Consider the following 26,798-nt stretch of genomic DNA (forward strand, 5'->3'; position numbering starts at 1 on the left):
CGTCGTACCGTCGCCATCGATATCGCCACCGACATAGAGTCAGAATTCAGCAGATAAAGATTTGCTAATTTCAGCCATTAGCATTTTCAGATTTCAGCCTGTCTCGTCGTTGTTGACATCGTCGGCAAGTCCAAAGCATTGTAGAGATTTGTGCAATCAATAGTAGACCGTCGCCATAGAGAGTGGGGCCTTCGGAGGAGGGTTTGACAATATACTAGTGTCGTATTCTTCTCTCGCTATCTCTTAGTCTCATGCACCTTCACTCACAGTGTTTATCCACTTTGTTTGTGATCACTTGCACTCTCTCATTAAAGGAACGGAAGGCTCTCGCTGCCGTAAGTAAAGGAACCCTTGAGCACAGTTCAGAGCACTCATCTTGAGCAAAGTTCAACATTCACTTCCATTGCACCTTACACAATATTTCCATACATGGGGTTTGGCATCATGCCTTGCATACCCCCAAATAGTGGTACTAGCATATATTCCAATTTTCCAGGCGCTTAACCGACCATGCTCTGAAACATTGATCCGCCCCCGAAATACCCAAGATATACCGTGGTGAAAAAACTTGTTGCATACCCTGGAAACTCATTTAATGCAACATTTGGACTATGAAAGGTGGTGGGCTGAATTGGCAAAGCATGTGGAATAGGCATCCTAACCACCTGTTCGTGGACAAAAGGAAATTGTCTTGGAGCCCCACGTGACTCTGCAACATGTGAGTGCTCCCCACCCTGCTGAGACGCACAAGGAACCTGGTCTTGAGCCTCAAGAGGCTCTACCGCATGAGACGGTTGCCTTGTCTCTTGTTACACTAATGGCGCTTGCAAAAAATTTATAAACCTAGGATTTTGTGCCAACCAAGAAAACACATTCACAGTGGCAACCAATTGTGTTCTGAACGCATCCTTGTCTAGTTGCCCAGTCATAAACTCTTGACCTTGTGGAGCATTTAAATCAACAAAAGGTACAGACAAGGGTGGCCTGGAACTCTTGCCGTGCTCAAACACCAGAAGAGGAACAAACTGTTTAACCTGTGAAGAAGAACCCTCTTCCCTGGCATCGTTTGTCCTGTCAACCATAGTGTAATTCCAAGTTCCTGTGCTTTGTGTCTACGCCGCAAACCGATCAAGCTCACTCTTTAAGAAAAAAGTTATTTTGTCCAGGCGACGGAACCATTAAACCGGCCTGTGGGGCGGTAGACTTTAGCTTTCACCTGATTCTTTACTTGAACTTTACGATATAGAGGAACTTCACGAATAAACCTATGACTGGAATTAAAGCTTCACACAAAGCACAACCTGCCACCTAGAGCGCTACCAAGTAGACAACAACACCTTGTAGGCCCCAAGGACTAGAGCCCCTTTCAATATTTCTTTTTTCTTATTACAAATAGACAATCTGAACACTTTCACCTAACTCTCACCAAGCTGTCCAAACTTGTCCATGGCTGTGATTGCAGGTTTTCGATCCAATTTCTCCAACATAACAGCGCAAAAACCTTTGTAGGTCAAAGTACATGTCAAGGACACTTTCCCTTGCGGTTGGGAAGCTTTCCACTGAGCTACAGGTCAATTTCAGCATGTTGTAATCATAGTTATGCGGAACGTGGAACGAGAACGGCGCGGAACGGGAGGTTTAAAAACACCCAAATAATGCAACTTTTAGCGTTATGTGTTTGAATACAAGTAGTACTAGAGTCCTTTGACTCTAATACCCACAAAAAGCACGATTCGAAGACCATTCAACCTTATTATGACTTGTTTGGGAAGTGCGGTGTCGCGGTCATGATACATACACAACAAACACAATGCCCACACACTTAACACATGCAATTACAGATTAGAGATGTCAAATAATTGCAAGAGTAGAAGTCAGAGATAAGACTTGAGACTTTGAAAGTTGAGCCATAACATTGAGCAAAATACACTTTTCGCTTAATTTTGGCTAACAAGGCCCGCCAAGGTGCTACAAAAAAACCAAAGGTGATACATACAATAATGAGACTATAAGGGGGGCAAACCACAATACCAAACGACCAAAGGTGACAAATACCATAAAGATGCTACAAAGAGGGCAAGCCACAATACAAAAAGGTAAGGATAATGGAAGTCCTAAAGTCTCAAGACTCAAGACTGAAGAGCCACTAGCCTAAAAGCCTCCCAATTCGTGGTAGCCGGCTGTACGTCATGCACATCCTCCCATTCCTCATTATCAATCTTTAGGCCCGGCTCGACCTCAGCCATGGATGAAGTTCCTGGTGCAGGTGCCTCTATATCTCCACCTGTCTGAGGAGCCTCTTGCTCCACCTCCCACTCTGTAAAAAAAGGATCTGTCTGTTTACCTGCACTCTTGCAAAGCATTTTCAAATTTGCATTGACAAAGACAAGATCATTTGCCTTCTCCACTCCAAGCCGATTCCTCTTCTTGGAAGCAATGTGGCTAAAGGTACTCCACAATTGCTCCAAGCATGAGGTACTAACTAACTGGCTGAGAATACGGATCGCCAATCTCTAAAGCTCAAGGCCATCATAGCCATAGTCCTCCCACCATAGCACTGAACCTATCTTCCTACGATCAATCTGAGCATCTGGATTGCTAAATGACCCCGCATCTTTCTGTACTATCTCACTGATCTCTAACAATGCATCAACCATCTCTGTCGATCTTTGTAAATTGGTTCATGACTTCTGTATCTGTCTCTTGCCTTGCACCTTGGAACTTTGGATCCACCATGTACGTTGCCCCGTGTAGAGGAGAGGTATATGAATTCCACCTCGAGCTGCAAAGCCCATGGATCTCCTAAAATGGCTTTGCTTTCGACTCAAGCTTTGCAAGTTGCTCGATCGTGCGCTCATAAACCTTGCCAATGCAAGGGTCCATGCCATCCAGAACTCGAAGCAGATGAACCACCAGTTTTACCTGTGCGTCTAGACTCTTGAGCTCCTTCCAGAACTCAAGATCCTCTGCCTTCTCTTTGCACAAAATCCCTGCAACTATCTTTACATAGGGGAGGTGGTGAACTCGTCATTGATGAAGACCTGTCGGACCGCATTTTGACATTCAGACAGCCTGCGCACAAGAAGAAAGTTGAATGCGAAGCGGGTGTCTGAATACTTTAGAAGCACTTTGCCGCCCAACCGCCCAACCTCCTGAGGTACTCGCTCCGAACCAAGTTGTGATTGTTGATGAAAGTAACAATCTTCACTGCATCAGCAATGGCTGGAGTGATCCATTCTAGCTTGCCAATGTCTTTTAGCAGGTTGTTCAAGCAGTGTGCCATGCAAAACCACACTGTCACATGCAGATAGTGGCCCTCTCACAAACTGATGACGCGGCAGGTACTCCGACACACACACACCCTGCTGACGTGGCAGCAACCCGAAAAATGCGCCGATAGGCTGCGTACGAACCTCCGCAATTTTCCCTGATTGCTGACGTGGCAGAATCCCGCAAAACGCACTGAGTTACTGACGTGGCAATACGTACAGATTTCTCTGGTGCTCACTTCTCTGGGCATCTGGACGAGACAGAGTGAGCACCAGTGGGCTCTTGTAATATAAAAAGAAATACCGAAAGGGGCACGAGTCTTTGGGGCCAATACCTATTGGCATGAAACTACGCCGGGCTGTGTCGTCTTTTGTAAACTACTTTGAAGTGAATCTTTGCTGTGTCACGGTAGAATCTTGACTTGGGGTGTCCAAGTTTGTTACAGTGGTATCAAAGCGCGACCGATTTCTCTTCTACCAAGAAATCCGATCCTTTTCTCGTGACGCTTATGGATTCCAACAAGAATCGGTCTACTTCTTCTGCATTTGCTGAAGCAAGAGGAAATCACAAAGAAGACTCAACCGAATTCACAGAGGAAGAGTATAGGCCACCTCGGCCCACTCAGTACGAACTACAAAGATGGAACGTCGACAGCAGGTTGATGAGTGCACGAAGCAAATGATTAAATTTGCGAAGGACCCTCAGTTTGCAAAAATTTTGTCTCGGCAATCCATCGCAGAAGTGCACACTCAATGGCAAAAAGCCACAGAACCACACATAAAACCGGCACCTCAAGAAACCTCCTTCTCCGAGGATGTTTACAGAACAAGAACTAGAGGAGGTGGTTCAGACCTAGGTTAGTCAGATTTTGGACGCGAACAATCAATCCAAAAAGCAAGTGAAAAAGCGCAAGAAGGGGATTGACTACCCTGGTTATTTGGGCCGTCAATCTTTTTCTGCATCTGCAAGAAAGCAGAAGAAGCGTGTACGATTTGAAGGATTACCCAATTCTAGTTCTTCTTCTTCTTCTTCTTCTTCTCCTGACAGTTCTTCTAGCTCTTCTGACTCGAGCGAGGAGGACAGAAAAAGTAAAAAGCGAAGCAAAAAGCAAAGCTTCGGAAAGGGCAAAGAAACCCAGATTTCACCCAGTTTCTGATAGCTCTACAAAGGAGTCATCCTCTGATAGTTCGGACCCCGATGACCGTATGTTTTATGCAAAGAAGAAGCATTTTTACAGAAGAACCAATATATAACTTCCTCGAAGAAAAAAGCAAGAAAGTAAAAGAATTCAAAGAAAGTGGACACTCGATAAAATTTGAATCCTTTTCTAGGTTTTGAGATGCTCCAAGGGCTTTGGCCTTCTTCATTCAGCAGTTTGACATAGCCTTCTCTGGAGGGTACTACTCAGAGCACTCCAAGATTAGGAGGGCTGCATCTTTTCTTAAAAGGAAATGCTCGAACATGGTGGTCCACTCTTCTTCTTCTGAGGAAGGAAGCTCCAATCAAATGGTTGAAATTCAAAAGGCCCTTTATATCTTCTTGGCTGACTCGGGAGCATCTGCGTTTTCAGCCAGCAGCTGCATTTTCAGCAAAGGAGGGGAGCGCTTGGCTAAACCCTCTACGGATCTTATACCATTGCTGTTTTCTCTGTTTACAGCCCATCAGGGGCAGTGACTTCAATTCACCACGATCTCCATACCCTCTCCATCGCTTCGGACCATGCCGGGAGCGGACGAGCACGCTGAAAATCGCTGGACAGCAGCGTTTTCATCACCTCGCGGTTGTGTTTATGGGTGGATAGCAGCCTTTTGGCTTGTTTTTTTATAGAGGTTGAGGTTACCTCCTGCCAGGACACCATCCGGTGGTGGTCCGTGCGGTCTCTCAGTGACTACTGGAGTACACGGTATCTTCGACATTGGCTTGATTATCTACGGGCGTATGATCCTTGGGAGATCCATTCATTCCAGCCATCATTCGGCGGTTGCGCACTCGAGAGGGGGTGGTGACTCGTGGTTTGCTATGGACACACCTATGCACTCATCAGAGGAATTCACACGAGATATGGCCATGCTCATGGCATATGGGATTCCGACTCCCAGAGAAGACACCACCATCTTGGGTGGACAGACACTTACCACTTGACCTCGACACGTCAGATTACTTGCTTACACAGGAGTATCTACATGGACTTAGGGAGAGGATCTTGGATCTCTTCTTGGACAAGTTCATTGCTTGGATCTATAGATTGGAGTGGGACTTCAGTGCTTTGGACTCTCTTGGAGAGTTTACCCGCGAGATGCGGGAGATCAGGCATCATTACACGACTACATCCGGAGCTTTGGCTTGGATGGTAGTGCAGTTGCTCTTCTACACTTTTGGTCATTTGGATTGCTACCTTCATAGTTGCTTACACTCACCCTCGGTAACCTTACAGTAGACTTATCCCCCGACCTGGGTAGTAGGCCACTCCCAGCTCATTCACATCGAGAGCCACACTGAGTTGCGGTTTGGTGGTGTTGTTGGCGCGGATTCGGTTTTTTGGTCGACACCGAAGGATTGGAGGCAGGAGATACAATCAAGATGGAGCAGACAGATTGGTTTGGCCTTTCCTCTTCTCAGAGATTATTCATAACGCAGACTGCTCAGTTTGGCTTCCCTTCTACATACAGGATGATTACCGTGCAGACAGCTTGGTCTGACACCACCTCTTCTCAGAGGCCCTTCACAGTGCAGAGTGTTTAGTCTGCATCATCTTGGATTACCCTACCTACTGACAGGACACCATCGGTGGTGGTCCGTGCAGTCTCCCGGTGATTGCTGCAGCTTACAGTAGCTTCTACAGTGCAGACTTTTTAGTCTAGCATTTCTTGTTTTTAGAGGACGTTTACAACGTAGATTACTACATCTGGCCTTCTTGGAGTTTCACATAGCTTAGCCACCTAGCCACACTGGGTTAGTGGTTCATGCATTAACAGGCTTCAGTGCATACTCATGACGGTTCCTGGGCTTCTCCATTTTCTCCAGACGGTTTGACTACAGACACCACAGATCCTATTGGGCAAAACACTTGCAGGTCTATTGGCACTCCTTTCACGACACGGAGTTGTTTTCTACACTCAGTTCGGGACCTTCACGCAGTATCTTCACCTTGTATCAGCGGAATACAACAGTTTTCTTCACTGCTCGTGACGACACTTGACCATGGAGATCTCTCGGAGGGGTGACACCCTAGACTGCTGCTACACTCGCGGAGTTCGTCGGAATATTTTCCTATAGTGGACATCGTAGCCAGATATTTTCATCATTTGCCTCATATCTTCGGATTCATGCGGTTTGTTCAGCATCAGGTCTTGAGAGGGGGTGTTAGAATTACACCACTTTGCTGCTTCACACAGGTCTAGGGCACTTCCTTGTACGGCTAGGTTGTACCTTGTCCGGCCGCTCCGAGTTTGGGGCCGGCCGCCCACTTGAGTTGGGCGCTCACCTTGGGTGTTCATATATATGGGGCCAAGGGGGTACACATTTCATTATCATCTGGTCATTGTGTATTGGTTCTTCTGCTCATGGTAGTCATGGGGGGCTGATCGCCTCCTCTTCACCATATCTTGCGTTTGTAGTCTCTCTCTCTCTCTCTCTCTCTCTCTCTCTCTCTCTCTCTCTCTCTCTCTCTCTCTCTCTCTCTCTCTCTCTCTCTCACGCTTCCGCACACGTGCACTCTCACAAAGTCTGCAAGAAGAGGGGGCGTCCATTCTGAGAGAGGGGGCTGAATTTTGGCTCATAAGTGACTACAGTGTGTGTGAGAGTAGTGGGTGATCACAACGTTAATGGAAGGCTTGCCTTCTCCCTTGCTCTATGTAGTGCGATGATTTGCTCTCGTGCATCTCTCTTTCCCCTTTACACATATGGTAATGCCCCACTAGTTGGGCTTCTAAGATGACCATGTACAGTTCTAGGCGTTTTATGCGCGTTTGCCAAGGCAAGAGCCTTCTGAATAGGAACCGGATTAGCTAATTGCTAATCCCCCTCAGATACGCACAACTCCATCGCAAAGGATTGCAAAAACGGAGTTTTCTCGTGTGAAAACTCATCCATTTCAAAGGGGAGCTGTCCCATTGTGTGCGGGAGCACCAAAGACAAGTGTAGACGTGTTTGCTCCGCCTAAAACGATCCAAAACAGAAAATTACAGTCTGCTGTGTTTTTTTGTTAATTTAGGGTTTCACACCTAAACTGCATGACAACGTGAGGGGAGCCTCGAGATGCTTAAATAGGGCTTTGGGCACTTGATAGTGTCAAACCAAGGAATTACAACCATAACTACTAGGGGACGCTTGTGCATGGCTGGAACGTCGGAACGGCGTCCAGGCAGGCGGGGAAGGCATGGAATGTCCCGGAACGGACAAGCATTCCGGTAGACAACCGAACGGAAAAGGAGAAACGGCTGGACGGCCAATAGACTGCCCGAACGACTGGATTCAGGCCAATGGACTCATTTTCAACCAACAGTAAAAAACGGGCAAAATTTTTGGACTGCTTCTTTTTTAAAGTGGCCAAAGGTCTATATAATGCTATCCCCCTTACCCCTTCTCCTCACAACTTACAAGTAAATGCATCATTGCATTGTTCTAACTTCTAGCCTCTACCCTATCAAGCTCTAGCCTATTGAGGCTCACCGCTCTACACCCTCTCCCTCCCTCTCTCTCCCTCTCCCAATGCTCAAGCCTCTCTCTCTCTCTCTCTCTCTCTCTCTCGCATAATCCATGGCTTCTTCTTGTACAACCTCCTCCGTTCATACGGACAACACTCAAAAGGTGAAGGAATGGTCGTGGTGGAATGGAGTGACCCCAGAGGCACCTTGTCGACAGCGGGAGGTTCTCGTGCATGGGCATGCAAGTTATGCTCTTAGAGGCATAAAGGGGGGCATGACAAAGTGAGGGCACACTTTTTTCGCTTGTCGGGACATGAGGTGAGATTTTGCACCAACAGTAAGCGTCGAGAAGAGGGAGCTTGAGAAAAAGGATCGGCAATTTAATCATAAATCCAAACCCGCACGCAAAGGTATCGACCCAAAGACCCTCATTTTCCCTTCTTCTTCTCTACCTGGTGGCGGTGGCGGTGGATGTTCATGGGGTCCGATTTGTCGCCAAAGGACCCTTGCCACCTCTTGGGATCCAAAGAAGAAGGAAGAGGTGGATGCCGCCATGGCCCGATTCTTGTATGACCACCATATCCCATTTGACACATAAAGGTGTGCTTTATTGATCTTCTCTCTCATTTCTTCCGTTATCGTCGTTTCTGCCACTATAATCTCTAAAGTCTAAACTATGAATAATCAATTACCATACTAACCTCTTCTATGTGTGATCGAAATAGGTCAGAGTATTGGAAAGTTATGGTGCAACGAATAGGAGAGTACGGCACCGGCTATGTACCGCCATCTTCAGAGGCTCTCCGAACCACTTTGCTCGATCAAGAGAAGGCAATCGTGGAGCAAGCAACACTCAATATTCAATGGCTTTGGGCAAAACATGGCGTTTCCCTCATTACCGACGGGTGGAGCGATACAAGGAAGAGATCTATGCATGGCCTCGTCGCATACTCGAGTGGAGAGATGTACTTGTGCACTCTCATGATGTCAGTGAGAGTGGCAAGTTCGCCGATGTCCTCTCTGCAGAGTGGATAGCGGCTATAGACACAATCGATGAGCAACACGTGGTGGCCTTTGTCACAAATGGGGAGGCATCAAACAGGGCAGTAGCAACAGATATTGTAAAGGGCTTGTAACAAACTTGGACACCCCAAGTCAAGATTCTACCGCGACACAGCAAAGATTCACTTCAAAACAATTCACAAAAGACGACACGGCCCGGCGTAGTTCTGTGCCAAGAGGTATTGGCCCCAAAGATTGGCGCCCCTTTAGTAATTCTTTTTATATTAATCTGTGTGCAAAGTATAAGAGCCCGCGGGTGCTCACTGTCACGATTGTGACTATGTTGCAGTATTACATCTACTCCTAGTTGCAGATATGCGAAGTGCCATGCCAAGGAGGACCCCTACGCTTGGATGGTCACACTGCTTCGCCCAAAAGACATGCCTCTTCACCCAAAGCTACACTCCTTCGACGACTGGCCACACCCCTTCGCTCTACAGGTGCGACTCTTCGCCCAATGGTTGCAGCTCTTCGCCGAAAGGATGTGTCTTTACCCGAAAAAAGTACCTTCGTGCGAGCAACAAAAATCTCAGTATGACTATTCTTGGAAAAGTTACAGTTCTAAACAACCTACTTCTTATTGGAATCATCAACAACAAAAGCAGCAACATGAAGCTTCCAAAGGATCATCAGCCATATCAAGATGGGCTTACTTAGTGGCACATATATCGGACCCTAGTCGAGTACTCGGTCGTGAACACCGCGACGCTGGACAAGTTCCCCCTCGCGAGCCATGCCCTACATTCAGTCTTTCTTGTCTGATGGTGGTAAAGTTGAAGATTTACTGATCCTTTCCTTGTGCAAGAGGATTCTTCAAAGGTCTAAGAGGCAACAACTCCCTCGACCTCCCCCTTCTCAATTGGAAGCCTTAATACCCGTTGAGAAAGCTGAAGATTCAGCAGATTTTGGTTCTTATGTGACAACCAACAAGCACATAACCCCTTCTTTGGCCGTGATGTAGGCAGGAAAATTTGTCTCGTCACCGCCCTTGCTGTCTCTAAACAGATACCATGCTATGGTGAATGATAATTCTTCAAACTTGAAGATGCCTTCAGTGATGCAAAGGATAAAGCAGATACAGACTCTTGCAGCGCGACTTTAGTCGCTGCAAATGAATCTTTGGACACAACTTGTTCTATTGATAAACTTTTACGGATGGATTTACCTCCAAACACTACTCTGTCTCAATCTACGACATCCCTTCAGGAGGATTTTATTGTTCCAAACAAACCAATGGAATACCTTACAGATCTCCAACCACTGGTCCAACCACCTTCGCAGTGTTGCTACACATCGGTGAGATCCAGTGCCTGTTCGGTGGGCAATACGCGCTAGTGCCTTGACGGCGAGGAGATTCATCGCAATAGATGCGAGATCTATTAGCTGTCCGTCACAGAGAGGGGTTTTGATCGCGGTTGCAAACGAGCTTTTCATCCAATTCACCTTCTTTCCGCTGCACCTTCGACAAGACTAACTAGATCCTATTAGGAGATGATAAAACAATGGTGATAGAATACATATGAATTGCCAGCAAGTAAGCTTAAATCTTACCAAATTCATGCTCTAGATGACGAGATTAGCACCAACACTCGTACAGACCTTCAACCTGCCAGCAAACATTGAAAAGGTTAAAATTGTGTCAATCAAGAGCGTTTCTTCAACTTCAACTTGCAGTAGTAATTTACACTATGACGCTGAGACAGTTGTTAAAGCATATATATATAGAATCATCTGAAGACATTGATAAACCTTCATTACACCACGTCGCTGAGACAGTTTTTAAGCATACATATATATAGAATCATCTGAAGACATTGACAAGTAGTAAATTTTCATTACACCATGACACTGAGACAGTTGTTAAAACATACATATGTAGAATCATCTGAAGACATTCACAAACCTACTTCCATTACATGACGCTCAGAAATGGAAAAGATATGGATGCTCTATTGTGTGTGATGACACTAGGCACAGGCCTATCATTAACTTTCTTGCATGATCTATTCATGGGTCAGTGTTTTTGAAAGCTGTAGACACGTCTGGGGAAACAAAGACAACAGAATTCATTGCTAAGCATCTCAAACAGGTTATTAGAGAGGTTGGCCCAAGAACCTGTTTCAGCCCTTTGAAACCCCAAAACGGAAAAACAACCGAAACGTTTCGGCAAAACGGGCGAAACGAGTTGATTTAGTTAATTTTTCTCCCCCTTTTGACCAGTTAATCTCAAATTACCCATTTGGGGATTTTTTAAGCCACGCACAAAGGCTGCCTCGAAAAATCTACATGGCCGCCTCAAAAAATCGATAGATTTTTTTACCCTAACGCACATCGAATAATCTCTCTCTCTCTCTCTCTCTCTCATTGCTTATTCAGAGAGGGTTTCGGTCCTTTCTCTAGGGTCATGAGTTATGAGGATCAGAGATGTCTTGGGCTATATCTAGTTGAGTTACACAAATATAGAGACACTTTACTAGGTATAGATAGAGAGAGACAATCCCAGAGACAAATTACAGATTTCTTTTCACTAGATATGGGACAACCAGAGGAGCAGTCGTCCTTGCAAAGCTCGGCCCACACTCATTCGACCACTACTGGCACTCTCATCGACCGAGCACTGGAGCTACGGTGATCCAGACGGCCACGATTGAGGAGAGTAGCTACACAACATCGACGGAGACTACAGCAAAGGATTCGAGCCATACTCTCTCGATATCCAGAGTGCAGATGAGGATGGATTCTAGTAGTAGTATCTAGTTCTTTTGTACCCAGACATGGTATTAGATTCACCATTTTGTAACAGAATGGTCTCATAGGTCATTTTGGCCTTTTGAAGACATTAATATAACATTTCATTTCATTTCATCTCTCTCTCTCTCTTTCTCTCTCTCTCTCTCTCTCTCTCTAAACCTTACATGTCAGCCTGGCCCCCTCGTCTTTACCTTTACATTGTTACACTTGGGTGCCGACTTACCTTGTTCACTCGTGACTAAATTCTTGCATCTAAATTTTGGTATTTCACATGTCTTGACAGATGAAATATACATGTAAAACAAAACCTGTGTTTCGCTTTCTTTGAGCTCCGAAACGAAACGTTTCAGAAATCTCCAATCCCCGAAACGTTTCATGTCACACTGGTATGCATGGACAATGCAACCAATTGTGTTGGTATTGGGGAGATGATTGAAAGGGAGTGGAAACACTGTGTTTTTACAAGATGTGCTTGCCATTGCTTGGACCTTTTGTTTGAGGACATTGGGCAGATTTGTTGGGTTTCAAAAGCGCTTGCGGATGCAACAAAGATACTCACATTTGTGACAAGAAAGTCTACTGTGTTGGCATTGTTTCGGCAACTTAGCAAGATGAACTTGGCGACTCCGTCAGCCACTCGATTTGCGTACTACTTTATTATGTTGGCCAATTTTGTGGATGAGAGATGCATGCAAGGTATGTGCAAGCTTATGATTGATGACAAGAGATCCAAGACTGAAAAAGCTACCGAGGTCTCTAACATTGTGTTGAATGCATCCTTTTGGCAAGAGGCTAGTGTCAGCAGGAGGTGTATTTTTCCTGTTGCCTTCCATAAATAAGTACTATATATTTTTAATTATTTTTATTTTTACTTGTTTTCCTCGGAACCCTTGAAAAGGTGCAAGTGGACGTTGCATGGCTAGTGCGAAACGGCTGCGGCCGAACAGGTTTATCGCATCGGGAGTCTAGGTCGGTCAGTCTGAGACTCGTTGGGCCAGTTAGCACTGAATTCTGATGAAAATGCAAGCTCGTGCGCGCCAAATGAAATCTGGGCCACTCGGAAAGTCACTTATAACTTATAAGTTGGTGAGAACTAGGGAATCAACTCAAAGGGGCAAACTAGACACTTGGCAAGAGGAGATCAGTCTGCAGGACACCTCAGTAAGAGGAGGCGCCCGAGAGAGAGAGAGAGAGAGAGAGAGAGAGAGAGAGAGAGAGAGAGAGAGAGAGAGAGAGAGAGAGAGAGAGAGAGAGCTGATTTTTGCCATTAAGTGAACTACAGTGTGTGTGAGTAGTGGGTGTAGGTCTACAACTTTAATGGAAATCTTGCCTTCTCCTCTGTCTCATGAAGCGCGATGATTTGCTCCCGTGCATCTCTCTCTCCTCTTTGGCACATATGATAATGACCGAGTAGTTGGGCTACTCAGATAAATATGTACAGTTTTGGGGGTTTATATGCATTTGCCAAGGCAAGAGCCTTCTGAACAGGAAGCATGACAAGGGTTCAGTTTAGTCAAGTCAGTCTAGATTAGGAAGTGATCTGGCACTTTTGCGAGTCTGTTCGCAGACCGTGCATGTCCAGACACTTACATTAGATGCATATCCTCGCGTTGCACACAGCATGATCATCAGATTCCATTAGAACCCATCACGAGCATTTTTACAGTGCATAGACCTATTTTCCCTATTTTTCACATTTTTCACTTATTATTTTTATGTGACTTTTGTTGAAAAGTAGGTAGGGCAATTTTGTTAAGATAATATATAAGCAAACCAAAGCTAGCACTTTCTGGTAAAAGAGGCAGCAAGAGCATTGCTCACAGGCAACTTCTCAGCAGGACCCCAAAGATCTCTAGCATTTTTGCACCACAGCATAAGAGCTAGCGCTTTTTGGACAAGTACCTAGATCAACCAACGTTTTTGCTTTTGCATCAGCCTGGCGACAGAACCACAGCAGATCAGCCTAGCGTTTTGCATTGCAAGACCACCGGCAGCAACAGAAGACAGAAACCAGCCCTAGCGTTTTTGTATCTCCAAAGCACTTCAGCGTTTTTGCAGATCTTCACGACGGAATCCCCACAAGCATCAGCGTTTTCAGTTTTCAGCAGTTAACAATCGCAGTAGAAGTCCCGAACCTCGCGGATCTCACCTTCCCTCAACAGATCCTCGCCGCACGGTCAGATCCCACGTAGTTTGCAGATTCAGCCCGGAAAACGCAGATTTCAGCATATGCGTTTTCAACACGTCGTCATCGCATCGTCGCCATCGACATCGTCACCGACATAGAGTCATAATAAAGATTTGCAGACTTCAGCCATTAGCGTTTTCAGATTTCAGCCCGTCTCATCGTCGACATCATCGGCAAGTCCAAGCATTGTAGAGATTTGTGCAATCATAAAGTAGACTGCTCTCGCCATAGAGAGTGGGGCCTTTGGAGGAGGGTTTGACAACATTCTGGTGTCGTATTCTTCTCTCTCTATCTCTCAGTCTTAGCTCCTTCATTCATAGTGTTCATCAAAAGTTTGTGTCCATTGCACTCTCTCACTAAAGGAACGGAAGGCTCTCCCTTCCGTAAGTAAAAGAACCCTTGAGCACAGTTCGGAGCACTCATCTTGAGCAAAGTGCAACATTCACAACCGCTGCACCTTACAGCTAATCTCCCACAGGAACACAGTTCCCATCGTGAAAGATTGCGAGTTTGGAGAGTTTTCTCGCGTGAAAACTCATCCAATTTTCAGGGGGATTGTCCCATTGCGTACGGGAGCCCTTGGGACACGCGTAGGCGTATTCGCTCCGCTAAAAACGATTTGAAACAGGGAATTACAGCCTACTGTGTTTTTTCACAGGTTTAGGGTTTTGCACTTAAGCTGCAAGGGAACACCAGGGGAGCCTCGTGCAAGCCTTGGGATGTGTGTACAGGCTTTTAAGCACCCGACAGTGAAAAACAGAGAAATACAGCACGCTGAATTTTTGTGACAGCTCACTAGAAAGCTTCCACATAGCGAGGGAATCCGTCCTAGACAGGTACTTTTGACCTACAGGGGTTTTTGCACTGTTATGCTGTCGAAATTAGGTCGGAAACCTTCGTTTTCAGCCCTGGCCAAGTTTGGACAGCTTTGTGAAAGCTTGTACTAAGTGGTCGGATCGTCTACTTTTAATTGAATAAAGAAATACCGAAAAGGGCGCCAGTCCTTGGGGCCTATAGGGTGTCGGTCTCCTGTGTGCAATGACATTCTAGTCGATGGACGCATCTGTGTTCTCTTTCCTTCTTAGTGCTCTGTGTAAAGTTAACAGGTAATGGAAATAGTACCTCCCTCAACGTTGTGCAGGCCGGTTATATGGTTCCATCGACGGGATAGTCACTTTTTCTTCAAAAAGTGCAGCGTGGATTGTTGTGGGTGAAAGCAACAAAGAGCTTGTTGTTATGGTAGAGAAGAGAGACCAAGTACTTGAAGAGAAATCTTCCTCACATGGCACAGAGCTCAACTGCGTTGCTCGATGGACATGTTTGAGCAGTTGGCTAGCAACCCAAGGATGCAGGAATTCTTACTGACACAAGGTTTTCAGCCTCCTACACAGGGCATGACTGAGCCGTTGCAGGAAAAGGAGATTTCCAATGCCCAGAGAACTCATGATGCCCGAGGGAAAGCCCATGTGGTTGAGCAACCAGCGGTGTCTAATGATCAAAAGCAACTTGCCTTAGCTAGACAGGAACCGTTTGTGAATGGTCAAGGGAGTAATGAACAGGCTATGCGTCGGACCCTTCCATTACCTATTACTTATCCTGGTTATTTTGGAGGTGGTTGAGTGTTTCAAGCTATGGCTGGACCTTCCACAGGTTATATGCCAAGAAATGTGTTCGGGACAATGCAAACAGGCATGGGTAACCCTATGTACGCGAACATGGGTGTCCAACCAGGTTTTCAGGGTGCCTATGGCCAGTTTCAAGTGCCTGGAACACAATTGGTATGGCTAGTTTTTCGCAGCCATATGCCCAAAATGCAGGCATGACACGTAAAACGGGTGATACGAGTGCTGGAATGAACAATCATGGAGCATCACTGTTACATGCACCTGTTTATGATAATGTGGCTCCTTTGAGTCAGCCTAAGGATTACAAGGAAGGTGGTCAGAGAGTGAAGTTGAAACTTTCAGAGGAACTGAGGATCAATTGAAGGCTTTGACTTTCATACAACAGTTTGATGCAGCTTATGCTAGAGGAAACTTCGCAGAGTCTTCAAAGGTACGCAAGGCTGCCACTCTCTTGAAAGGGAATGCGCTTCAGTGGTGGACCGCATTGTTGAACCAGGGTCAAGCCCCAACAACGTGGGTCCAATTCAAACAGCTTTTTGCACCTACATGGCTGACAAACACTTTTGAAGTGGATGTGATGGCAGAATGGCAACAGTGTGGGAATCTAGAAGAGTACAATAAACATTTTTGGGCTGCATTGTTGCGGTCACCTCTTCCAGGTTTGTGCCATTGTTAGAACAGATTGAGAAGTACTGTTGCGGATTGCCCAAGAAAATCAGGGACTACTGCACAAAGACTACTGTCATGAATATGTTCCTAGTTGATTGAGAATGCAAGAGTGGCTAGCAATATGTCGAAGGGAGATTCCAATGGATTTAATAGCTAGAAGAAAGGGTCCCAGGGCAAACAGTTTTCAACCAAGGGCAATGTTGCAGCAAAGCCTTCTAGGCCTCCCACAAAGAAGCCCTCCAATGAAGAAGTTGACACGTCCAAGAAGCAGCCTAAACCTTCTTCGGGACGGGGACGAGGACGAGGACAAAAAAGGCATTTTTCTAGTAAAACCTTTGAAGAAAGAAGAGAGGCCACGAAATGATACATTTGTGAAGAGGGAGGACATTTTGCAAATGAATGCCCACAGAAGAAGTCACAAGATAAGGATGACAAGTCAAACCATAAATGGAAGAAGCGAAAGCCAAGTGCAAGACTTGTTCCAGATTTGGTTGGAGACCAGCCAAACATAGATGCCACGGAACTGTGCAGAGCTTGGGGCAAAGTTAGAGACCAGACAGTGCTGGTTTTCTTTGATCCAAGAGCCCGTGCAAATTTCATGTCACCAGAATTGGCATCAAATTTGGGCATTCGCGCAGAGGAGATGGGTATGACAGGGGTTTGGCATGCCCAGGTCATTCAGAACTTGTTACTCCCATTTTGGGAAAGCTTCGTCTGCACATCCAGAGCTATGTGGATGCGGAAGAATTTCATATTATGCGACTTGAGGACTGTAATGTGTTATTGGGTATCCCATGGTGTTACAGGTTGCATGCTATGGTGGATACTTACAACAAAAAGATTACCCTTGTACATAGAGGAAAGACTCATGTCCTTGATGTAAAGCTTAAAGGCGAGTCTGCTCCACTTGTTTCTGCTTCTGCTATTTATCTGTAATAAGTAATCATCTTTTTGCGTACTTGATCTTTGCAAAAGAAGTACCTGAAGTTGTATCTAATTTGTCTACCTTAGATAAAGACATGTCAACTCTTTTGAGTGGTTTTAGTGATTGTTTTCGGACTCTTTGCCAAGGGAGTTACCTCTTGAGAGACCTGAGGATCATACCATAGATCTTGTGCCAGGTTCTAGTCCACCGAATAGACCAGCATACAGGGTTAGTGCAGCCCAATAGAAAGAGATTATGAGTCAGGTCAACAAGCTTTTAGAGAAGGGGCTGATTCAGCCCAGTTCTTTCCCTTTATGAGAGCATATGAGAGCAAAATTCTTTTGAAGACCGAAAGGAACTTGCAAGTCTATGAGAAAGAATTGCTGGCAGTAACTTATGCTCTCACTAGTTGAAAACACTATCTGCTAGGGGCTGATTTTGTTGTCCAAACGGATCATCAAACCTTGCGATATTTTCTCACACAAACAAAGTTGTCTGAGAAGCACATGCGATGAGCAAACATCTTGTCAATGTTCCATTTTCAGATTGTGCATGTGCAAGAAAAAAAGAACGTGGTGGCTGATACATTGTCACGAAAGCCCCAAATTTCAGCAATGTCAATTCCGTACCATTGTGAACTAGACGAAATGAAGACACAATATGCTGAAGATTCAAATTTTGCAAGGATTTATGACCAGCTTGTTGATAGGCAACATCATGAGCACTATATGCTTAAAAATGACTTTCTCATGATGCATGGAAAGTTATGCATTACTAAACTGTTACGGCCAAAGATTTTGATGGAAAGTCATGCTCCACCTTATGCTGGGCATCGTGGAATTGATGCGATAGTGGAAGGGGTTGAGGCATTCTTCTATTGGCCAGCTTTGCGTCAAGATGTTGACATGTTTGCCAAAAAGTCAAATTTGACAAGCAAAAGCAACCGGGATTGTTGCAGCCATTGCCAATCCCTGATAGGCATGGGAAAGCATAGCGATGGACTTTATCTTTGATCTTCAAAGAACGCAAACAGGCAATGATGGGATTTGAACTATCATTTGTAGGTTCAGTAAGCATGCCCATTTCATTCCTATTAGGAAGAAGATAAAGCCTGAACACATGGTCAGGATATTCATGAGCAATATCTTTAAATATCACGGGATGCCTCAATCAATTGTCAGTGACAGGGATCCATGTATGACATTGTTTGAGAATATGGGCACTACTCTAAAGTTCTCAACTTCGTTTCATCCTCAAACCGATGGACAGTGAGAAGAGGCAAATTCTACTGTCCTGGATCTGCTTAGATGTTATGTGTCAGAGCATAAGGCAACTTGGTTGAATATGCTTACAATAACACTGTGCATACGTCAACAGGTAAGGCTCCATTTGAGATAGTGGAAGGAGGGAAGAAACTCCCACCCATGTTGCAGACTAAGGACAAGATTTTTGAGGCAGACAAATATGTGCAAGATGTGGATGAAACATACAAGAAGATAAAGATTGCTCTTGAGAAGACTCGGGCTAAGCAAAAGAAAGCTGCTGATCGTCACCATCGTGAACTTGTATTTTCACTTGGTGAGTAGGTGCTTTTGCGCTTTGAAAAGGCCAGGTTGAGGAAAAGAAAAGGCAAGGGACGTTTGTTTCCTAAGCTCAGTATGCGATATTATGGTCCTTTTCAAATTTCAGAAAAGATTAACGATGTAGCTTACAAGTTAAAGCTACCAGAAGGCTGGAAAATACATAATGCTTTTCATGTCAGCCTTCTAAGACCCTTTGTTGGTAATGTGCCAGAGAATATGCTTGATGAGGAACAACCCGAAGTGGAAGAATTGGATGAGATCCTTGTTTCTGAACAGATATTGACACATAAGGAAAGAAAGGTTAGAGGAAAGGTTGCAAGACGCTACTTGGTGAAGTTCAAAAACTATCCATTTTTGGATGCCAAATGAATGGAAGAGTGTGAATTGGTTGATTCACCTTAGCTATTGCAACCTATATCTTGAAGCCTTCCAGATGGAACCCATAGTGACTTGATGTAGCCTTTTTGGAACAAGGCAAGAGCATGGTTCATGATGCTCAATAGAGCAGTTAAGCAATTGTATCTACTCTTTCCATACAGAATTTAGCTAGAGAAGTACACTAGAAGACTTCTATGCTTGATATATGTGTCGTACCCAAGTTGGCGGGATTGTTTAATCGTCCAACGCTACATTTCCGGAAGCATGTATATCTTGGATTCCCATCATAGAATATATGTGATATCAGGAGATACCGCATGTATTATTGGCATGCAAGCAAGGTCGCTTGTAGGGTTTCAAGGGTGGGTGTGTCACCAGGAGGTGTATTTTTCATGTTGCCTTCCGTAAATAAGTACTAGATATTTTTATTTATTTTTATTTTTACTTGTTTTCCTCGGAACCCTTGAAAAGGTGCAAGTGGACATTGCATGGCCAATGTGAAACGGTTGCGGCCGATCACGTTTCTCGCATCGGGCGTCTAGGTCGGTCGGATTGGGACTGGTTGGGCGAGTTAGCACTGAATTTTGATGAGTATGGAAGCCTGTGCGCGCCAAATGAAATCTGGGTCACTCGGAAAGTCACTTACAACTTAATAAGTTGGTGGGAACTAGGGAATTAACTCAAAGGAGCAAACTAGACACTTGGTAGGAGGAGATCAATTTGCAGGACACCTCAGCAAGAGGAGGCGCCCAAGAGAGAGAGAGAGAGAGAGAGAGAGAGAGAGAGAGAGAGAGAGAGAGAGAGAGAGAGAGAGAGAGAGAGAGAGAGAGAGAGAGGGCTGATTTTTGCCATTAAGTGAACTACAATGTGTGTGTGAGTAGTGGGTGCAGGTCTACAGCTTTAATGGAAAGCTTGCCTTCTCCTCTGTCTCATGTAGCGCGATGATTTGCTCTCGCGCATCTCTCTCCCCTTTGGCACATATGGTAATGCCCGACTAGTTGGGCTACTCATATAAATATGTACAGTATTGGGGGTTTATGCGTGTTTGCCAAGGCAAGAGCCTTCTGAACAGAAACCAGATTAGCTAACTGCTAATCCCCCACAAGAATGCACAGTTCCCATCGCAAAAGATTGCGAGTTTGGAGAGTTTTCTCGCATGAGAACTCGTTTAATTTATAGGGGGACTATCCCATTGCGTGCGGGAGCCCTAGGGACACGCATAGGCGTGTTCGCTCCGCTAAAAACGATCCGAAACAGGGAATTACACCTGCTTTGTTTTTCTGAAGGTTAAGGATTTCGCACCTAAATTGCAAGGGAACACCAAAGGAGCGTCGTGAGAGCCTTGGGATGCGTGTACAGGCTTTCGGGTACTAGCAGTGAAAAACAAAGAATTACAGTACGCTGAATTTCTGTGACAGCTCACCAGAAAGCTTCCAGATAGCGAGGGAATCCGTCCTAGACAGGTACTTTTGACCTACAGGGGTTTTTGCGCCGTTATGCTACCGAAATCAGGTTGGAAACCTACGTTTTCAACCCTCGCCAGGTTTGGACAGCTTTGTGAATGTTACCATATACATGTGGTAGTGATGTGTGTGAACACACTAGGACCGCCGGGGCATTTTTTCTCTCTTTAGGAGGTTTTTTCCCCCGAGCATTGTATATAAGCCCATCACTCTAGGGCTATCTATCTTTCCATTGCACACTAAGTAACACACTCTCTATTGTGTGCATTGAGCTTCCTTCGTCTTCTCCAAGCTGTGTGTGTTTCTCTGCAACCCTAATTCCAACAATTGGTATCAGAGCAGGTCACGTCCTCCCGGGCTTAGTCGCTAGCTGCTCCAGCATATGCTTGCTCACTTTCTCCGATTTCAGTGAGCTTTGGAGAGCGTTCGCAGGTCGACAAAAATTTTGGGAAAGCTCGTAGAGCTTAGTCTGCTCAGAATTTTGATTTGGGCTCATTTCGACCTCCGTTTCCACTACAGGCAGTACTGCACAAGCTATTTCGCCATTTTGTGCAGAATTTCTGTCAGTGCCGTTTTCTGCATAACAGGTGCCTTATAGTCTTCTACGGTTTGTGCTATATAGCACAGGTTGTTCTTGTTTCGTTTCTCCTATTTTCGGGCAGTTTTCACATCAGGTGCAGCATTTACCATGGCTGACAACAACAACACAGATGTGTTCAAGATGTTTGCTGTTGAGGACAGGTTGGATGGGGACAACTACCCTATGTGGGCTTATATGATGCAACATGTTCTTGTGTCAAAGGGTGTCTGGAACATTGTGCAGGGCATTGATGTACGTCCTGGTTCTGAGGATGTAGGCAATGTTGAGGATGTTGCAGGTCTTGCTGCAAGGACTGCAGCTGTTAGAGTTGTTTTGCCTACCGTTGAACAAGCTCGTTGGGATGTTAAGGATGCGCAGGCTCATGCATTGATTGCGTTGTCTGTGAAGCGCACCATTGTTCCTCACATCCGTTCAGCAAAATCTGCAAAACAGGCTTGTGATATTTTAGCAGGTCTTTATGCAAGCCGCAATGAGGCTAAAATTGCTTTGCTGCGTAAAGAGCTGGAGTCGAAGATTATGCATGAGGAAGATGATATGGACACTTTCCTTGCTAGTGTCAAGGATATCAATAAGCAGCTTATTTCTGCAGGTGAAGTCATTTCAGACAGTTCCCTTCTGCAGACTGTTCTTGATGCCTTACCAGATTCCTACCAAACTTTTGCTAGTACTTGGAGACTGATGACCCAAGGAAATCCTGAAGTTGTCAAGTTTGATGCATTATGCACATTGCTGTTGCAAGAGTCACTTTCTAGAAAAAACAGGACTAGGTAGCGTGCAGTTGAGCAGGCTTTTATTGCTTCTCAAAGAAAGGGTGGTAACAGTAATGCAGCCACTTCTTATGGTTCTGCTGCGAGTGGCAAAAATTATGTTCCTAATGCTTTTGCTGGCAGTACTTCGTTTGGTAATTCTTGTGATAAGGGCAAAAAGAAGATGCGTTGCCATTATTGTAAAGCCAATGATCACTTGATCAAGTCATGTCCTAAGTTGAAGGCCAAAGAGGCTAAGAAGAAAGAGGGTGGTTCCACTGCAAATGCTGGTTCCACTACAAATGCAGCCATTGTTGAGTCTTCTGTAAAAGGAGACTATGTTGTTGATGTTGATGCAGAATGGGCTTTTAGCGCAGAGTGCACTTACAATCCTGCTGTCCATGATGCATGCTTGTCAGTTGCTGCAGATTCACATGTGTGGTATTTCGACAGTGGTGCTACAAAGCACATTACCTCACATCGTGAATTGTTTACCTCTCTCGAGTCTGTCCCTCATGGGAATTCAGTCACTTGTGCCAACAACGCTTCTTATCCAGTTCAGGGAGTTGGAAAGATTGTGCTCACTGCTGCTAATGGCAGTTCCTTCACACTTGTTGATGCACTTTATGTACCTGGGATCAAGAAGAATCTCTTGTCTGTACAGGCACTTGCTAGACTTGGACTTGTAGTCAAATTTGTGGATGACCGATGTACAGTTCATGATCTCAGTTTTGGTGATGAAATTGTTGCATCTGGGCTTTTGTGCCGTGGGCTGTATAAGCTCACTTTATATGACAAGTGTGGACAAAATTTTGCAAATGCTGTTGCAGATTCAAGGGCTATTTCAGATGCAAAACTTTGGCATGCACGTTTTGGTCATCTGAATTTTGCCAGTTTACTGCGTTTGCAGAAATCTGATATGGTTGCTTCTTTGCCGTCTCTTGAAGCACCTGTCAAACATGTTTGTGAAGGCTGTATTTTTGTTGGTTGTAGTGCTGAAAGCAAAGGTTACAGGTTGTATCATCCGCAAACAAAACGTATTCTGGTTTCTCGGGATGTAGTGTTTGTGGAAGATTCTGTTCAGCCCTTGCTGTCATGTACTAGAGACAGTAATGTAAGCTCACAGGACATTTATGACACTTTGTTGCCTCTTTTCACTGGTGGAAATACGAATGTAAGTTCCAATGAGGCAAATGTACAGCCTATGGGGGTTTCTGAAAATGTTTTAGATCAGCCTATTACTGATGCAGATGTACATGATTGACTTGATGAGGAAAGGGCTGAAAATGAGCAGGCTAGAGGTATGCCAAAATGGCTGGTGCACACTTTGCGTGACAGTAAATTGGATGCACCTTTGTCTAGTTGTACTCGTTCAGGCTCTCGCCATGCATCTTATGCATCAGATTGTTATGCTTTGGCTGTGTCTAACTTACATGATGTTGAGGAGCCTCTGTCTTTTGATGAAGCGCAGAATTCAGAAAATTGGATGGCTGCCATGCAATCTGAATATGATGCACTTATAGAAAATGACACATGGACTTTATGTGATTTGTCTCTTGGCAAAAAGGCCATTGGTATGAAGTGGGTTTACAAGTTAAAACGCAAGCCGGATGGTGAGATCGATCGCCATAAGGCTCGACTTGTTGCAAAGGGCTATGCACAACAAAAAGGCATAGATTATGAAGAGACTTTTGCTCCCACTTATCGTACGACTACTGTGAGTTTTCTATGTGCATTGGCTGCTCATTTTGGCTGGGATGTACATCAATCAGACATTGTTACTGCTTTCTTGAATGGTGACATATTTGAGGAAGTTTATGTAACGCAGCCTTGCGGTTTTGTCATAAAAGGACAAGAGGACAAAGTGTGCAAATGTAACAAGGCTTTGTATGGGTTGAAGCAATCTCCTCGTGCTTGGTATGAGAAAGCTGACACTCATTTGGTCAAATAAGGCTTTCGTAATAGTCCAACAGAAAGCACATTGTATGTAAAGCGTGAGGGTGATGTATTTCTCATCGTGGTTCTTTATGTTGATGATTTGCTGATCACTGGACCAAATGAGAGACATATTGCCGCCAAACTTACATGCTTTTTCGGACTCAGATTGGGCTGGTCGTTTTGACACGCGAGTGTCCACAAGTGGTTTTTGTTTCATGCTTGGCAGTTCATGTATATCATGGTTGAGCAAGAAGCAACCTACTGTGGCCACTTCGAGTTGTGAGGCTGAGTACAGGGCAGTCTTCACAACTACGGTTGAGTGTGTATGGCTCAGACGCCTTATGGCTGATTTGGGTGTTGGACAAGACACTGCCAACACTATCTACACTGACAGTCAGAGCGCATTGGCAGTTGCGAGGAACCCAGTTTTTCATGCTCGCACAAAGCACATTGAGGTGCATTACCACTATGTCAGGGAGAGGCTCTCAGCAGGAGAGATCAGCTTGGCTTATGTGCCAACACAGGACAACCTTGCAGATCTTTTCACAGAGGCATTGTCTCGTGAGAAGCTTGAAGCTTTCCGCAAAGCTTTGGGCTTACTCCCCTTTGTGGACTGATCCTGTCCTCAGGGCATAGCACTTCCCTTTACTCATGTGCCAGCTCTCGTTCACCGCATCACTCCAGGGGGGATTTGTTACCATATACATGTGGTAGTGATGTGTGTGAACACAATAGGACCGCCGGGGCATTTTTTCCCTCTTTAGGAGGTTTTTTCCCCCGAGCATTGTATATACGCCCATCACTCTAGGGCTATCTATCTTTCCATTGCACACTAAGTAACACACTCTCTATTGTGTGCATTGAGCTTCCTTCGTCTTCTCCAAGCTATGTGTGTTTCTCTGCAACCCTAATTCCAACAGTGAAAGCTTGTACTAAGTGGTCGGATCGTCTACTTTTAATTGAATAAAGAAATACCGAAAGGGGTGCCAGTCTTTGGGGCCTACAGGGTGTCGGTCTCGTGTGCACAATGACATTCTAGTCGCTTGACGCATCTGTGTTCTCTTTCCTTCTTAGTGCTCTGTGTAAAGTTAACAGGTAATTGAAATAGTACCGCCCTATACGTTGTACAGGCCGGATATAGCCAGGCTGATTTTAAAAATAATTGCTCCAATTTTGACTCCGTTTGGCTGACAGGGAAGGAGCCATCATGGGGCTTATGTACGAGCTTACGAATCGCATGGTAGAGAAAATTGAAAACATACAAGCCATTCATGCTACAAGGATGAGAGAGATTAGGGATGTATGCATTGAAAGATGGAATATGTTGCACACACCATTACATGTTCTTGGATACATGTTGCATCCTATATGGCAAGGAAGAGGGCAAGGCAGTGATGGCGAGGTGCATGAAGGATGCATGACATTCTTGGACAGGTACACCAAGGGTGATTTGACCTTGCAAGGCATCCTGATTGATGAGTTTGACATCTATAAAGCTGAAAGCAAGTCATTTGCTCATGCAATTGCAAAAGATTCAAATAGGATTCAAAAGGGAGTGAAATTGTGGGAAACTTTTAGGGCTTGCACACCCGCTTTGCAAGCTCTTGCTTTGAGGGTTCTTTCTCAAAGGGACATGTGCCTCTCCATGTGAGAGAAATTGGAGCACCTTTTCTCTCATTCATACCAAGAGAAGAAATAGGCTACTCCCATCTCATGCAGAGAAGCTTGTGTACATACACACGAACTTGAGGCTCATATCCAAAATCAAAGAGCACGGCTTTGAGAGAATGGAGGTCGCATTGGAAATGCTCAATAAGGAAAAAGATGAGGACCGCTTGCTTGCCTTGCAAGAGATTCACGAGGCCATTGCAAAGAGTACTACAGATGCGATAGAGCCTATTCTCATTGCTGGTACTTGTCATATTGGAGCATCATGCTCAGTTGGTGGTGATGAGGCTGAGGATGAGTGTCACAAACTGGTGACGTGGCTGCCTTGTACACACCCACACCTAGGAAAGCAGGAAATTATGCATTGCTGATGTGGCAGGCAGAGTACGGACTATTGACGTGGCATGCCCGGAAAATGCGGCGCGATTTGCGGAGCTGATGACGTGGCAACAGTGTACGGAAACTCCATTGCTTTTTTCTACGCAAATGCAAGCTGAAATCCTACGCTAATGGCTGCTTTATTCCATGTTATTAGCAAGAGAGAGAAAGAGCTTTATTTTAAAAGCTTTGCTTTATTTTTACCAAGCAAGTGAGAGGAGTTGCTTTATTTTAACCTTTTGATTTTCAGGTTTTGGGGCTCTGGTTTTATGGCATCCCTTGTAAAACCTTTATAAGTGAAGCTGGGCTCCCACTTCTCAGAGCATGTGGACGCAGAGTCGGAAAGTGAGACCCAACCACTCCTGTGTACTTTGTGCAACATATTAATACAAAAAGATATACCAAAAGGGGCGCCAGTCTTTGGGGCCAATATCTCTAGGCACCGGAACTTCGCTGGGCTAGTGTCGAATCAAATTGTGAACTGTTTTACAGTGAATTCCTATTGTGTCACCGTAGATTCTTGACTTGGAGTGTCCAAGTGTGTTACAGTGGTATCAGAGCGCGGCCGATTTCTCTTCTATTGAAAAATCCGATCCTTTTTACGCGGCACTTATGGATTCAAGCAAAGAATAGTCGACTTCCTTTGTATCCGAAGATGCGGGAAGAGATCACGACGAAGATTCCAACGAGGAGTACGACCCGCCTCGGCCTACTCAGGTGGAGCTTGAAGAGATGGAGCGTCGACGATTGATTGACGATGCAACAATGATGATGCTAAATTTTGCGAAAGGACACGAAATTTGCAAAATTTATGACCCAGACCTCCTTCGACGAGGTGCACTCACAGTGGCGGCAAACCACAAAACCACCCCTCAAATTGGCACTCAAGAAACCTCCTACTCCAAGG

General features: G+C 45.1%; 1 long non-coding RNA gene across 2 annotated transcripts in view; it reads left to right on the forward strand.

Moving 5' to 3' along the window:
- LOC147438124 (uncharacterized) overlaps positions 1-26,798 on the forward strand; it is a 225,152-nt gene that overhangs the window by 121,867 nt on the left and 76,487 nt on the right. The gene's annotated exons all lie outside the window — the stretch shown is intronic.

The sequence above is a fragment of the Adiantum capillus-veneris genome, chromosome 17 (genome assembly GCF_014529385.1).
Source record: "Adiantum capillus-veneris isolate H3 chromosome 17, ASM1452938v2, whole genome shotgun sequence".
NCBI classification, from domain to species: domain Eukaryota; kingdom Viridiplantae; phylum Streptophyta; class Polypodiopsida; order Polypodiales; family Pteridaceae; genus Adiantum; species Adiantum capillus-veneris.